A 14,287-nucleotide genomic window follows, 5' to 3' on the forward strand; every position below is an offset into this window, starting at 1 on the left:
AGGGCGTGGCCGCTGACCAAACGCTCTCTCTGTCTTTAGTAGGGAGAGGTCACTTTCTGCCCGTATTTTCCCTCATACGGTGGCTCACAGGCTAACGTCTGCCATCAGCAACTAGCTCCGTTCCCAGACCTGCTGGGGTCATTCGTCTGCTTGCGATAGATTACCTCACAAAACAGAGAAAAAAAATAATGGCCGCACTTCCTTCTTGTCTGGGCGCTCTAATGCTTTGATCAGTCGCCGAGGCTGCGCCGGCGGTGGAGTTAGTGCTGGAGGAACCGGCACTCGGATCAATACAGGAGAAATGCAAGGCAGCATTATTGTGGGACAAAGCAAATGAAGCTGCTTAATGTTTTGTGGGTCTAACCTTCCAGAAGTGAGAGGAAACGTGACTGCTCCCACGTTTCCCATTTATCTGGCAGCGCTTCAAATGCAGCCATGCAAATCTACTGGTGTGTGCTGATATATATTTAGGTGCAGCATCAGGCTTTCCCCAGTGGAAATCATTTTCAAGTTGACCACCTTTTAACTTGATTAGGAGAAAAGTACATGTCCACTGTCCTTTCAGCCGCTGATCCGCTGAACTAATTTGATCATTTCTGACTCAGCGGTCTGTTTTTTTTGTTTTGTTTTTTTTCTTTTTGCCAATGGCAGGCATGTATATTATGATTTTTATTACAGTTATTTATGAATCTGCAATCTGGACGGGGCCAGACCAGTCCTCTGTTGGTTTTTTTCCATCCTCCCGGATGGAAAATGATATAAAATATTACGAGGATATAAAATGACACAGCATTTAGTGCTGGCTCCAGTTAAAATCACTCTGAATGTAAAGCTGGCTGCAGAGAGGCTGAAGTCAAAAAGTATGAAAAACTGCATCACTACTTATGCTGCTTTCAGTATAACTTCAGCAAAAATGAATATTTAATTTGGGTCTAGATATTTAGTTTGTAAACTAACTATTTAGTTTGAACTTTAAATATTTAGCTCAGACTTAAACATCTGGTTTGGAACTAAATGTTTAGTGTGCAAACTAAATATTTAGCTTCCTAACTAAGTATTTAATTTGAAAACTAAATTTAGAATTTTGAAGCTAAATATTTAGTTTTCAAGTTAAATGTGTAGTTTGGAACTCTGATGTTTCTAAATGTATGAATAACACGGTGAACATGCTTTTAGCTAATACGGGCTAAATAAACCGAAATATTGGTTTTATTTTTTCTACTGTGTAACTCTGCAAACGGCATCACAAACATCTGCATCTGTTTCTAAACCCTCTGTTTACTGTAGTTACACAAGCATTGATTGATTGATTGATTGTTAAAGATTTGCCACAAGTTCAGAATCGTTTTAGAGCGTTGTACTGGAATGAGGGTGGAGATTATAATGCCAGCATGTTTAAAGGTTCAGCGACGCCTGTTGTGTGGTTTTTATTTAAGGGCATCACATTGAAGGGCGTTGAACATAAATGTGTTTGAGATTTTGATTTGTACACACTTATGAACAACATGTTTCCTTATCCTGACACTTCACAACTAGAACTGATGACACAGCTTCTTAAATGGATGTTCCAGCTTCATAAACTTTATTACATTTTAAACCACTTTTAAGTTGGAGCCGCCAATAAATATTGCTCTTCCTGTCGGCACACAGTCACCCACTACTGGGATTAGAGGGGCAGTGTTACGTAAAATCAACTTTTTGAGCTTTACATCATGTTATAATGTCATTCCCTCATCAAAAACCATCCTGCAGTGAATTCGTGAATGTTTGAGAAATTGTTTAATCTCCACAGGCAACCGTTACGCTGTGCAAAATGCTTGGTGGCACTGAGCCTTCAAGACGCAGTTTCTAAGCTCCCGGGCCTCCGTCTCACTGAGCAGCCCTCCTTCCCAACTTCTCCACTCATCTCCTTCAGACTAGCCAGCAGCAACTAGCAAACACCTGGAGGACCTGCGCATCGGCTGAACTCATTATAGGAGCTGCTTCTCAGAGCAACGCTGGTAAAGACGTTGTTGACGGTATTATAGGGGAGCCGTGTTGTGATGACTTCCTGAAAGCGGAGTTTCAGAAAGAAGCAGGAGCTTCTTAAAGAGACAGAGGCCCAATTTCAAGGACTGACTTTTTTTAAATTACAAAGTCAAATTTCTTTTAATTCATATTTGATACATATAGCTTTTTTTTTTTTAAACACTGAAAGTAACATAGATACTTGATTGTGCTATAAAATGGTGTTATGTGCCTTGAAAATATATATAACTGCCCCTTTAAGTAGATGTAGCCTTAGTGAAAGTGTTGCATTTCCTAAGACAACTTGAGTCAAAGCTCTGTAATTCATAATCTTTTTGTGATTGATTGATTGATTGATTGATTGATTGATTGATTGATTGATTGATTGATTGATTGATTGATTGATTGATTGATTGATTGATTGATTGATTGATGTAAAGTCAGGACTTTAGACCTGTTTTTACTGAGTTAAATTTGTGAAAGCGTGACATCATGTGAGTCCAGAAATGCGACCCGGTGAGTGTTTCAGTTCCACACCATGCAGTGTGAAACACAAATCTGATGACTCCACAGGACGCGTCACACGGGACAGCGGCCATGTCCGTGCGCATAGCGCGCATACTGACACGGCCCACAGATTTCATGCAGCAGATTCTGGTCCACAGCTTCTTCCTTCATGTTCATGTTATGTTGTGTAAAACTGAAAACTGTGAAGGATTCATTCTCTGGCGTCACATTGATTTGAACCTGACTGAGAGACGCGCCACGCTGAACGTTCAGCAGATCGGAACCAAACCAGTTCGCTCCAGGATGGGAGCAGGATTCCCGTTCTGCAGGGATTTCACTTTTCACTTCATCAGCCTCTGCTCCACTTTGACTTTAGTGATGATTGTATATGTATAAAAAATAATAATGTAAAATTTTTTAATAGACTTCATCACTGTGGACCATTTGCATAAACTCAAAGCCAGTTGGGACAAAGAACTCCCTGACTGGAAACTCCTTCTTTTTGTCATTTAACCTTTACTGTTGAAAATCAGCATCATAACTTACAAAAGGAAAACATTTATATTTTATTATTAGCTTATTTTCAGTGTTGTACCTGTTGTTACCTAAGGAACTGAAGCAACAATTTTGAAAAATGTTCCTTTTGTCAAATAATTGAAAGAAATTATTTTTAAACATCCCAGTGCTGATGATTCCTTGTGTACATTCATACAGTTTGATATAGTTGAATTTGTATTTTATAGTTAAAACCAAGACATAAAGCCGTGAGGAGTCAGTGCCTGACGACTTGCTCAGGGTTGCAGTTTTACCAAAGTTGAATGTTAGTGGCATAATAAAACTTTGTTTCCCTTTTGTCAGGTTAATCACAGTATTTTTGAAAGTTTTATTTTGTTATACGTCATGTCTTTTTGTCCGGGGATCTACATTTTTCTCCTCCAACCTTAAAAAATGGGAAAGACAACAGAACATTTGAGTAAAGCAGTTGTGTCGATCTCCATTGGTCCTGGACAAGACAACAGCCACAAAAAACAACAAAATACATTCATAGTCAATATGAATATTTGTTTCGATGAGCCTCGTTTGTCTGAGCAAAGGTACTTTTTGAAAATTACAACCTTTTAGTAGGTATTAAACATACCTTTTAATCTACACATTTATAAATGTTTTTTATTAGTGTGATGTCATATTTTATTCTTAAACGTAATTCTTTTCATTCGCAGTACGTGAAAAATCATCATTTAAACAAAAATAAAGGCTTGAAAACATCAGTCTGTGTAATTAATCCACGTAATATGTTTCAAATAAATGAACTTTTCAATAATATTCTAATTTATTGAATGAGACTGTTTATTGTTTAAACCTGCTCATTTGTACAGTAAGAACAATAATTCAAACCTTAGCTAGCTCAAGATCTGTCTGTAGCCCACTAACATGACTATGAAACTGAAGACTTTCCTTGGTAACCACTGTATTCTTGTAAATACAAAATTTACCAAAGTGAAAATCCTATCATTTAAAACATTTTTAGTTTAGTATCCAGGAAAGGTAGGTGCAAATTTAAAATTTATTCAGCTCAATTCTGTTTATTTATAAAGCGCTAATCCCCAACTAATGTCACGTTAAGGCTGGTTCCACTCTTATCCAAACATATGCAATCAAATAATTGTGGGGGGAGCTGCAGTTCTATAGTCCTTATCAGTGAAATCGTCGGAATGTGTAGAAAAAGGACCCTAACAAACCCTCCAACCAGCAAGAAATTTCACATTTCATGGCTTCATTTGTTTACGGTTGCCACAGCAACAGACAACAGATGGTCAGCGGTGGTCATGGGAGGCTCTCAGGTCGTGTACGTGTTCATTGAACCACCCCACCGATTCATGCGGTCGCCACGAAAGCACATCTGCTGCATGCGTGAACTCACCCACACGACTAACAGCGTGTACTGCGCCTTTAATTAGCGACATTTGTAATGCATTTGTGAAAATCAGACTGACCTGTGGAGCCACGGAGGCCATGCCATACAGCAAGTACCTCACGTCTTTCAGTATTTTAGCCGGTTCCGTCACCTTCATCATTATTATTATTGGTCGTAAGCAGTGTCAGCCTTTAAAAATCATTTAAAATAATTTTTCTCAGTTCTGTATGTCTCACGTCTTAGAATAATGAGTTGATTAAGTGAAAGGCAGAAGTGGAGCTTCCTGCACAACCAACAGGAAAGCAGCAAGTGGTTTCTGGATGGTGAATTAACCACAAAGCTTTTTGTACAGCAGGGAAACCAACTGAGCAAATGTGCTGCTGACTTGAGGTCATATTCTGGAGGTTTTTGAAGCAGACAACAAAAAACAGTAACGTATCAGTAAAAGTCCAAAAGGTGTTTTTTTTTTTTCAACATTTGCGAAATATCAACAAAGTTGTGCGCACATTTGGAGTGGAAACGCAGCTACTGCTAAACGGCCTGAAGTGGGTAGGATTATAGAGACAGAGAGCCACGTTCAAATTATTCGACTTCATCTCAGAGCAACAGCTAGCGTGTTTAAACTTGTGGACAATCACATGTTCTAGCAGGACAATAATTCCCAAAACATTAAAATTCAATGGAACGGTTCTGCTATCGACCTTTTTTTAAGATGGAACACTGTGTTACAAAGGTAGGAAATCAACCTATTAAACCAATTTTAATCAGATATCATTTTCTTCTCGTCTTTTTCCGAGTGGTTTATCATTCAGTTATGCGAGTAGCTGCAAAAAATATTTCTCTCCAACTTGCTACAGTACTTTTTCTTTTCTTTTCCAGCTATTTTTGGGGCGTACACAGGGCCGCCCCAAGCTTTTTTGAGGCCCAACGCAGATTTTCATTTGGACCCCCCCATACTAACATGTCAACACCAGATGATTTATCATTCTTATGAGCTACTTTATGTATGTAAAATACCTACTTGATTATCCTCAGCTTTCATCATACAGTTATTACGGCTGCTGATCTTAACCTCATAGGACTAGCAAACTAAAAACAATATTTGGATTTGAGTGTTATTCAAGTGTGCCATATTATTTAACTATTTGAAAGTGAAACAAACAGATAAACACCACATTTACAGTAAATAAGTTAACAAGTTTGATATCTTATATTTCCACAACAACAGTAGGAAGAAATCAATCTATTATTTGATTGATTTCTATAACAAAAATAATATAGAAATTGTTTTTCCATGTGTAATAGCATTTAGTTTGCATGCTGGCTTGGTGCTCTTGGGTGCCCCCGGTGGTGTGGGGCCCCTAAGAAGCCTTTGAACTTGCACAGTTCTTTTGGGTTGGTTTTATTGGGTGTAGCTATGCATTGAGTCTGTATTTGCATCTTTAATTCTGTATGTTTGGGAAAACACAGTAAATTTAAACTTGTCCACTTTTTGAAAACATGTTGTCAGCCATAACCTCTGAAAAGCCTCTCTCAAAAATTATTCTCAGGATGATTTGATATTTTTGCTTCTCCGAAACAAACAAAAGAAAAATCAGAAAGAACAGAAGAGTGGTCCAGCTCTACTGTACTACTTGCTTTCCTATGGTTGTCTGCAGTTGACCTGGTCAGTGACTTCCCCTTATTTCCTGTTTCAATTAGGCATACATCCTCCACTGACCGGGGTCTGTCTCGCTCTAACAGACGGTCATTGGACGTTGTGGAGGAAAACAACATACCAGAAGCTAATTTGTTCTATCATGAAGCCTGAACAGGACCCTCTTTGGTCAGAGGATTCGGGTTTAAATCCATTTCCCCGCAAACTCGGGAGTTCAGGTCAGGATTCGCAGCCTGTATTTAAATGATTACGCTTTGCAGTGAACCTCATGTGTCCCTTCCAGACAGGAATTTGATCCTGAGGCTCATGGACCTTTCAGAAACTTCCCCACATCTTTTTTTAATCGGAAAGAAGTCAAAACATGATTAGCCACAAGACTTCAGTCATTCTTTTATGCTAGATCAACCTTTTTAAAGCTTTACATCATGTTATTCCCTCATTAAAATCATACCTGGAGTGTTGCTTTGATTATTTCATGCACATTTGAGAAATCCTTTTATCTCCCTTGGCAACCTTTCAGCTCCTCCAGACTAGCGGCAGCAAACGCCTGGTGTTACTGCAGGCTGCTGATCTCAAAATACAAACTACAGTCATATTCATCACATTAGAATATGTGAATAATATGTTTGACAGATAAAGGTACCTTTAAAAAATAACCATTACGCAGGTATTAAACATACTTTTCATTGAGTGCACACTTTTGTTTTTAAAGATAGTTTTTTTATTATTATTAGTCTGATGTAATATTCCAAAATTAAATGTCAGGTTTTCATTAACTCTAGGTAGAAAATCATCATAAGTAACAGAAATATAAGCTATAAAACATCTACGTACAGTATGTATGTGTTATTACTATAAATCATGTGTTTCACTTTTTGATAAAGTTCCTGAAATAAATTGATATATCAATAACTTTCTAATTCGTTGAATGTGTCTATGCTTCTCAGTCCAACAGTCCTAAGAAACGCATGAAGGGGGCGTGTCCAAAACAGGAGGAGCTTCTTAAAGAGACGGAGGCCAATTTCAGATAGAGCTATGATGCAAAACCAAGTTTCTATTAAGTCATATTTGACATATATAGCATTTTCATAACAACGGAAGTTAACATGGTTACTTGATTGTGCTGTACAATCAATGGCACTTTATGCTAGAAAATACATGATCATTGAGCAAAGAAGCACAATATGCAGGTCAGATTTAGAAGGCTGGATATTTGTTTAGACGATCAGAAACTAAACAGGAAATGTTTGTGGAAAGTCTCCAACTTTTAGGTCTCTTTTTCTTCTGCCCTTTTCTTTTACTTATTTCTCTCTCTCTCTTTCTCTCTTCCTGTAGCTTCAGAGAAGACAGAAGGTTGGCGGAGGCAGTGAAATACTTTGGGTCATGTTTTCCTTGGAAACCTTGAGTCCTGACAGTCATGTGGATGTTACTTTGAGTCGTTCCAGCTAAATGGCGTTGCTAACAGAGCACAGCCCCATTATTCCCTGACTGTGGCCTTCTCCAGCAGGGTAATCGGCCCTGCCACGTCGCTCCGGTAACACATGTTCAAGGTGTTGACTTGGCCTCCACATTCTTCTGTGGGGACGTTGTACATCAACACGCACAACTCAATGAGTGCACAAAGTGACGTGCAATGCACACGTATCAATCCCACGTCAGCTTTTTCACATTTTGTCACATTGTTTGCAACCGTTTCATTTTACTGAAAAGTATCTTAATGAGGTTTTATGTGAAGACCAAGACAGATGAAGAATGAGGCTGAGAGGTCATCTGCAACAGAATGGTTGAGATCAAATTTGTGTTGGAACGAGCACAAAATGGCTACGTTTGAGCTATTTTGCAAACAAGAACTCTACAGCGGTGACTGAAGCTAAAGCTGCTTCTTTTAGGTTTGAATTTGTGCAATACGTTTTGTCTTTTTGGGTCAAACAGAAAGACGCCCACAACGTAGGATCTTGTTTTTATGACCTTAACCTTCTGTAAACGTCCAGTCTGCTGCATTGTTTGCAGGGGTGAAAGTAAGCGGGTACGGTCGGGTACTGCGTACCCCTAAAAGATTTAGCGGGGGTACGTAGTACCTGCAATAGAGGGGAGTGGCTGTCTGCTGTAAAAAATCAATGGGTGCATTGTGCAGCCGTGACTGATTAGTTTCTCAAGAACAATCTAAAACGCGACTTAGCCAGTTAATAAACAGCTTTTGTCCCCATTTCACATTGTTTCTGAACTGTTCGTGCTTTGTTAGAGCAGGGGGGCTCAATACGTCGATCGCGGAAGGTTTGGAGTCGATCTCGGCCATTGGGTGACAAACTGAACCCCCGCCAGGACGCTGAGACCAGCACGACTCCGCTTATCAAAACGTTCGTTACTTTCTATTAAAGAACAACAACAACAACAAAAATCAACAAAATGTGTTCAAATTAATGACCGAACAAAAATAATAATCTCGGTAATTATTGTTTCAACGAGACGTTCCGCAATTCTGTGGCTTCGGGTTCCGTTACCAAAAATAACTAGCAGAGCAGGAGCTTAAAATGAACCGATCAACCCCCTCTGTGTTCATGAGAGCGCTTATCAATAATCGCAAAAATAAATATCAAGCCTGAAAACCTCACATTGTAACGGACTGAATGTTATGTGTTTTAACGCAATCTCTGCTCGGCTTGCGGAGCACAGGCGGTTGCCACGGCAACGGGTGTGCTTAAATGACAAAGAGAGAGAGAATAAAAAGGTGCGTAGTGGTTTTGAGTTGATCGCCTGTTCGGGTTATTTTACCTTCGCGCATTACAGCCGCTGCAGTTTCTGAACGTTCAATAAACGACAAAACTTGGACTAATTACCTCTTTTGTCTGTGAGTATACGTCATTCACAGCAAACACCAAACACGGTAAATATGTTTCATTAAGTATTTAACAAACAAATGGCTTCTACCACGATAATTATTTGAAGTCAAATTAATTGTCTAATATTTTTAAAAAATAGTTTGGTGCTCTCTGCCATCTTGCTTTAAGTTCACTGTGAGAGGCTTTTCCTCTATCAAACTATTTATTCTTTTGTCTCTTATTTAGTGGAAATATTGATGTTGATGAGACTTTCTCCAAAACGATAATCTTTTCCAATCTTTACAGCTCCACTGTTGAAAATGAGGCTCTAACATTCACATTTGACATTGAAATAAAATCCAGTTCAACATCTGGTTTGAGGTGATTCCTCTGGAACCTGTTGGAGGAAAACTATCCCATCTTCAGAAGATCTGCTTTTAACTTAGCAGAGCTCTGCGGTTCCTCCTGTCAGTATGAGAGTCGGGGTGAGAAGACGCCATGTCAGGAAGACGAAGTGGAAGCTGCAGGATCTTCAGAACAAACAGGTCACGATGCTAGGCCCACTGATCATCCCTCTGTCTGGACACAGGATCAATATAACCAGTCTAAAAGCTAAAATGAATGGTTACATGCCAGACATGGAAAACTGGGATGCACTCCACGCCATGACGTTCAGAATTTAGGTCTCACGGCATCTCGCGGCCAGTGGGCTGTGGGAAATACAGCTCCATTTTGTAGCTATTCAAGAGCTGCCCAGCTTTTATTTGTTTTGGCATAGTACCTCCTAGAATTTCAAACTACTTTCACCCCTGATTGTTTGGTCTTCATGCTACTGTGTGGTTTATAATGAACATCTCAGGTCTTAACAAAATAACTGTCAGTGAGTACGTGCATCCTTTAAAAGTCTTAATTTTGTTTGTCTAACTTTAAGACCTTAAAATATCTTAAATTCTTTTTTTTAATGTAAGTTGGCCTTAAATGCATTCATCACTGGTCTTAAAGTTTTTGTGGCAGAACTAGTAAATGTAGTTTCTTTTATAGTGGGACTTTTCTGTCAGGTAAAAGTTTGAGTCACATGCAAACGTCTTCACGTCATTTTGTGAAGACGTTGAGACGTCAATGTCTGTTGAGGCCATTGTTAGCTGCTAACATACCCTGGCTAGCCAGCTAGCTAGAGGTGAAGTGCAAAAAAAAACTTTTAAGCTTGGCGCTGCCGTTGCTGAGGCTGTAAGAGAGCCATATGCTGAGTGACAAGCACAAAGCTGCTCCCAAGCGCCACACAGACCGCAGGAGTTTCAGTTTTTCCTATGATTGATTGAAATGTTTAATCCTCATCAATTTCCCCAACAATCTCCTATGTTTATAGTTTTTTTTTGTCTTAAATTTCATTCAAAATGCCATTAAAGGGCGTGCCGTGGTGGCGTAGTGGTTAGCGCGACCCATATTTGGAGGCCTTGAGTCCTTGAAGCGGCCGTCGCGGGTTCAACTCCTGGACCTGACGATATTTGCCGCATGTCTTCCCCCCTCACCTTCCCCATTTCCTGTCAGCCTACTGTCATATAAGGGACACTAGAGCCCACAAAAGACCCCTGGAGGGATTAAAAAAAAAAAAGAAGGCATTAAAAATGTCTTAAAAAGTTTCACATTTGACTTGTTGAAACCTGCAGGAACCCTGTGTATTTAACCTGAGTTTGAGATTAAGTTAAACAGAAGCAGACTAAGTTGGTGACATCTGAATGTAATGGGTTACACCAAGTCTGCTCTATCAAATCAGCTTTAGAGCGTCAGTCTGTGCTTGGCTATAGCTGGTTACACAGTTTTAAATCATAATGTTTTGTCCGATCAGTGTAAATATGATCAATTCATTTCATGTTTGACTATGAAGTACTTTTTTTTAAAAGAAAAAGTCAAAAGTATCACACTTTTTATTGTGTTTATACTGAACATTTGCTACATAGTGTTTTGGGTTTTTATTAGTAAGATATAAAGCACTTTAAAACGACAAACTGCCGTATATTTCTGTCGACGCGGCACATCGTATGCTCCGCTGAGATGTTTCATCCTGTTGGCTACGTCTATAAAAATAAATACATCTAACATCTCTGTCTAAGGGCTGCTGGGTCCGTATGAACATCAGTCCATCCGATCCATCCCATTGTTTTGCGGCAGCAGCAGCAGCAGCTCGGCTTGTTTACTCTTTGAGTGTGCTGAGTCAGCCTGACACACTGAGGCTTACTGGGCCCAAAGCCTGAGTACTTCACTGCACCACATTAGGCTGATGTGTGCTGGGATAAAAAAAAGAAAAAAAAAGAATGTAAACCCAGACTGAGGCGCTGCATCGATAGATGGAAGGATAGGTGTGGCTTCGTGTCAGCGGCGGCTGTGGCCACTCCCTGAATTCCTGCAGCGGCGGCGGTCTCTCACCCACACAAACCCTGCTTGCTGGAATCCAGAGAAACCCAAAGCGTTGAACCTGAGAAAGAAACAAAACTAGATTTAAAAAAAAAAAAATGAAGCTAAGCTCACATTTCTGAAACCTATTTATGTTCCCCAGTTTCCCAACTGGTGACTGTATGATGCTTCTGTGATGTAATTTGATGATTCTGACGGTGGCGTTGCTTGTTTCACAGTTGGTGACTGTGTGATGTTTCTATAAAATAAGGCATTTTGAACTGCCTTGTTGCTGAAATGCAAACTAGGAGCTTATATTCTTTTTATTATGGCCTTCAATTTTCCATCCTGGCCTGTGTAAAACTGCAGTATGCAAGTTTTACAAAAAAAAGGTTTTTTCCGTATTTGTTAAAACTATCATGTTGTGACACTATGAGACAGATAATGTGAAAATCTTGATCTCCTCCACCTTCTACCTGAGTTACTATTGCTGTCTAAAGAAATGCACCGCTCCTGGTCAGAAACAACCAATCAGAGTCAGGAGGAGGGTCTTAGCGCTGTCAATCATCCTCATGTACTCATGAAACAACTTACCGTTAAAGGAAAACTGCTTATCAACCGTCATCCGTGGCCACGCTAACTAGCCTTGGCATTCGTGGCAGGATGTGTTGTGGTGAACCAGCTGGAGCGTAGCATAGAAGAAGGGGGAGAAGGTGAGTACGAGAGTGATTGACAGCACTAAGACCCTCGTCCAGGCTCTGACTGGTTGTTTCTCACTGAGTAGTGTATTTCTGGAGTTAGCACTGGGAGAAGGCAAAAGAACTAAAAAATGTTCACAAATTATCTTTCTCATAACATACCATCATGACATTGTGGTAGTTTTAACAAATATGTCAAATATACATATATTTTACCTAAAAGTTACATAGTGCAGCTTTAAGGAAACCTGTGAGGCTATGGCTATATTTTAGTCTGCTGTTAGATTTCAATGTGGGTTCATCCAGAAAAAAATAGCTTCCTACTGCATTCATAAATACAGAGATATCTTTATTCATTTCTGACACAGTGGTTTACCCGGCAGTAGTAACATAAACCTGGGCTAAGGCCTTTCACAGTCCTTAGTGGTTCCAGTCCGTTGCTCCCCTGTAGATGAAGCTGAACTGGGCCAACCCAGTACAGGAGGTTGGAGTGTGATGCTGCAGACCTGCGCGCTCCGACAGCGTACATGAAATATAAGCTACGCTATCAATCTTGTAACTGAGACGTGTTCCTGTCCGTTTCCAGAAACCGTCGTTCCTCACTGGAACACACTCTTTTTGCACAAGGATCAGATTGCTTGGAAACACACAGCCGCAAAGACACTGCAACAACAAACACTGGAAAACTACATCTTTTTTCTTCTTCTTTTTTTCCCTTTTTTCAACGTGCACTGTCATCCTGACTCTAAATGGAAACGTGTCGTGTTGTGAAGTGACCACCAGAGGGCACACTTGGCTTCTATTTCACATTAGGTAAAAAGAAAGAAGAAATATTCTAGCCCCACCTGTGACCTTTCGAACTATAGTTACATGTGATCAAATACATGTATTGTGATTTTTATTTATTTATTTATTTTTATTTTTTTTGCTTGGGATTCTACGTTATGTAACCTATAAATACTTCAGATTAATGTAGAAGCATTAGCCGCTCTGGGGGCTGATAATGATGGGGAACATCTGCCTGCCTGACCAAATAAAACTCTGTGGGTGGGAAAGAGAAGCATGTCTATAAGCACACATAATTTTAGGATAAACTCCTTGTTAATGCGTGGCTGGTTACACAGTACAACACTTTATATCAGCAGTCAGCAGAATTGAAGGAAGATAATCATGCTCTCTGTCTACAGGAGTTCCACAAGGATCTATTCTTGGTTTATGATCGATGATCTGTCTTTTGCGCGCTGTACCTGCAACATACAGAAAATAAAAGTGTGCAAGATGGATTATTGCAATTCTTTACAGCCAGGAAAATCAAAAACTGCAGTTTAAAGTTTCCACCAAAGGCTGGAGAGCTGTATCAGCTGAGCGGTGTTGTGATTCACAGCGCTAGCAACTGTCGCTATGTGATCGTCCAGGAGGAGTGAAAGCTGCGAATCGGTGACTTAATGCAATCTGCTGGGTTTGCGTAGATAAAAACCTTTTCTTTCTTTTTTTACCGATTTGAGTAATGAACTTAATTTTAAATCTTGAATCTGAATAGAGGCAGCTAAGATGCACATGTGCTCTATTATTCCCCCACATACTGTATAATTTACCAACCAAACACTTGTGCTTACGATTGAAGCCTACGCTTTATGCAAGACATTAAACTGATGTGGCTACATGCTAAGAATTCATTCCCTACAACTTTAACTATTTAGCCAAAATCTTGAGACATTGCTTCAATAAGTCCATGTAATGTCCTTTATTTATGATGCCATCCATATTGTGCAGTGCACCAGTCCCTCTTTCAGCAAAATACCAAAAACCTCCTGCCACCTCTACTTCTACAGTTGAGATGGAGTGCTAAGGCTCACAAGCGCCCCCCAGTGGCCAATGGAGGCACAGATCTCGTTTTACTGAGGATAACGCTTTACTGGCCTCTGCTAGCATTTTCACAATGCATGTTAAATATGCACCAAAACCCATTTATCTCTCGGTAACAAAACTGATCTCCTTCCTGGTCAGTTTAATGATTTTCATATTCTTCCATATATTTGCATGAACAGCACCTTCATGTATATTGCAGCCAAAAATAGTGTTGCCTTACAATCATCCACAGTTGTCCCTCAAGCATGCAGCTCAAGCATTGTGAATTAACCTATCCAATCCTTACAAAGTCGTGACGTCATCTTCTGAGCAAATTGTTTGAAGGCACCTCTTAATTTGAAGGGGGGTTTTTTGTTTTGTTTTTTTATTTTAAATAAAAAATGTGCTTTGTTATTATTCTGGAATTCAGAAAATAAAAACTTAC

Source organism: Xiphophorus hellerii, chromosome 19, assembly GCF_003331165.1.
Source record: "Xiphophorus hellerii strain 12219 chromosome 19, Xiphophorus_hellerii-4.1, whole genome shotgun sequence".
NCBI classification, from domain to species: domain Eukaryota; kingdom Metazoa; phylum Chordata; class Actinopteri; order Cyprinodontiformes; family Poeciliidae; genus Xiphophorus; species Xiphophorus hellerii.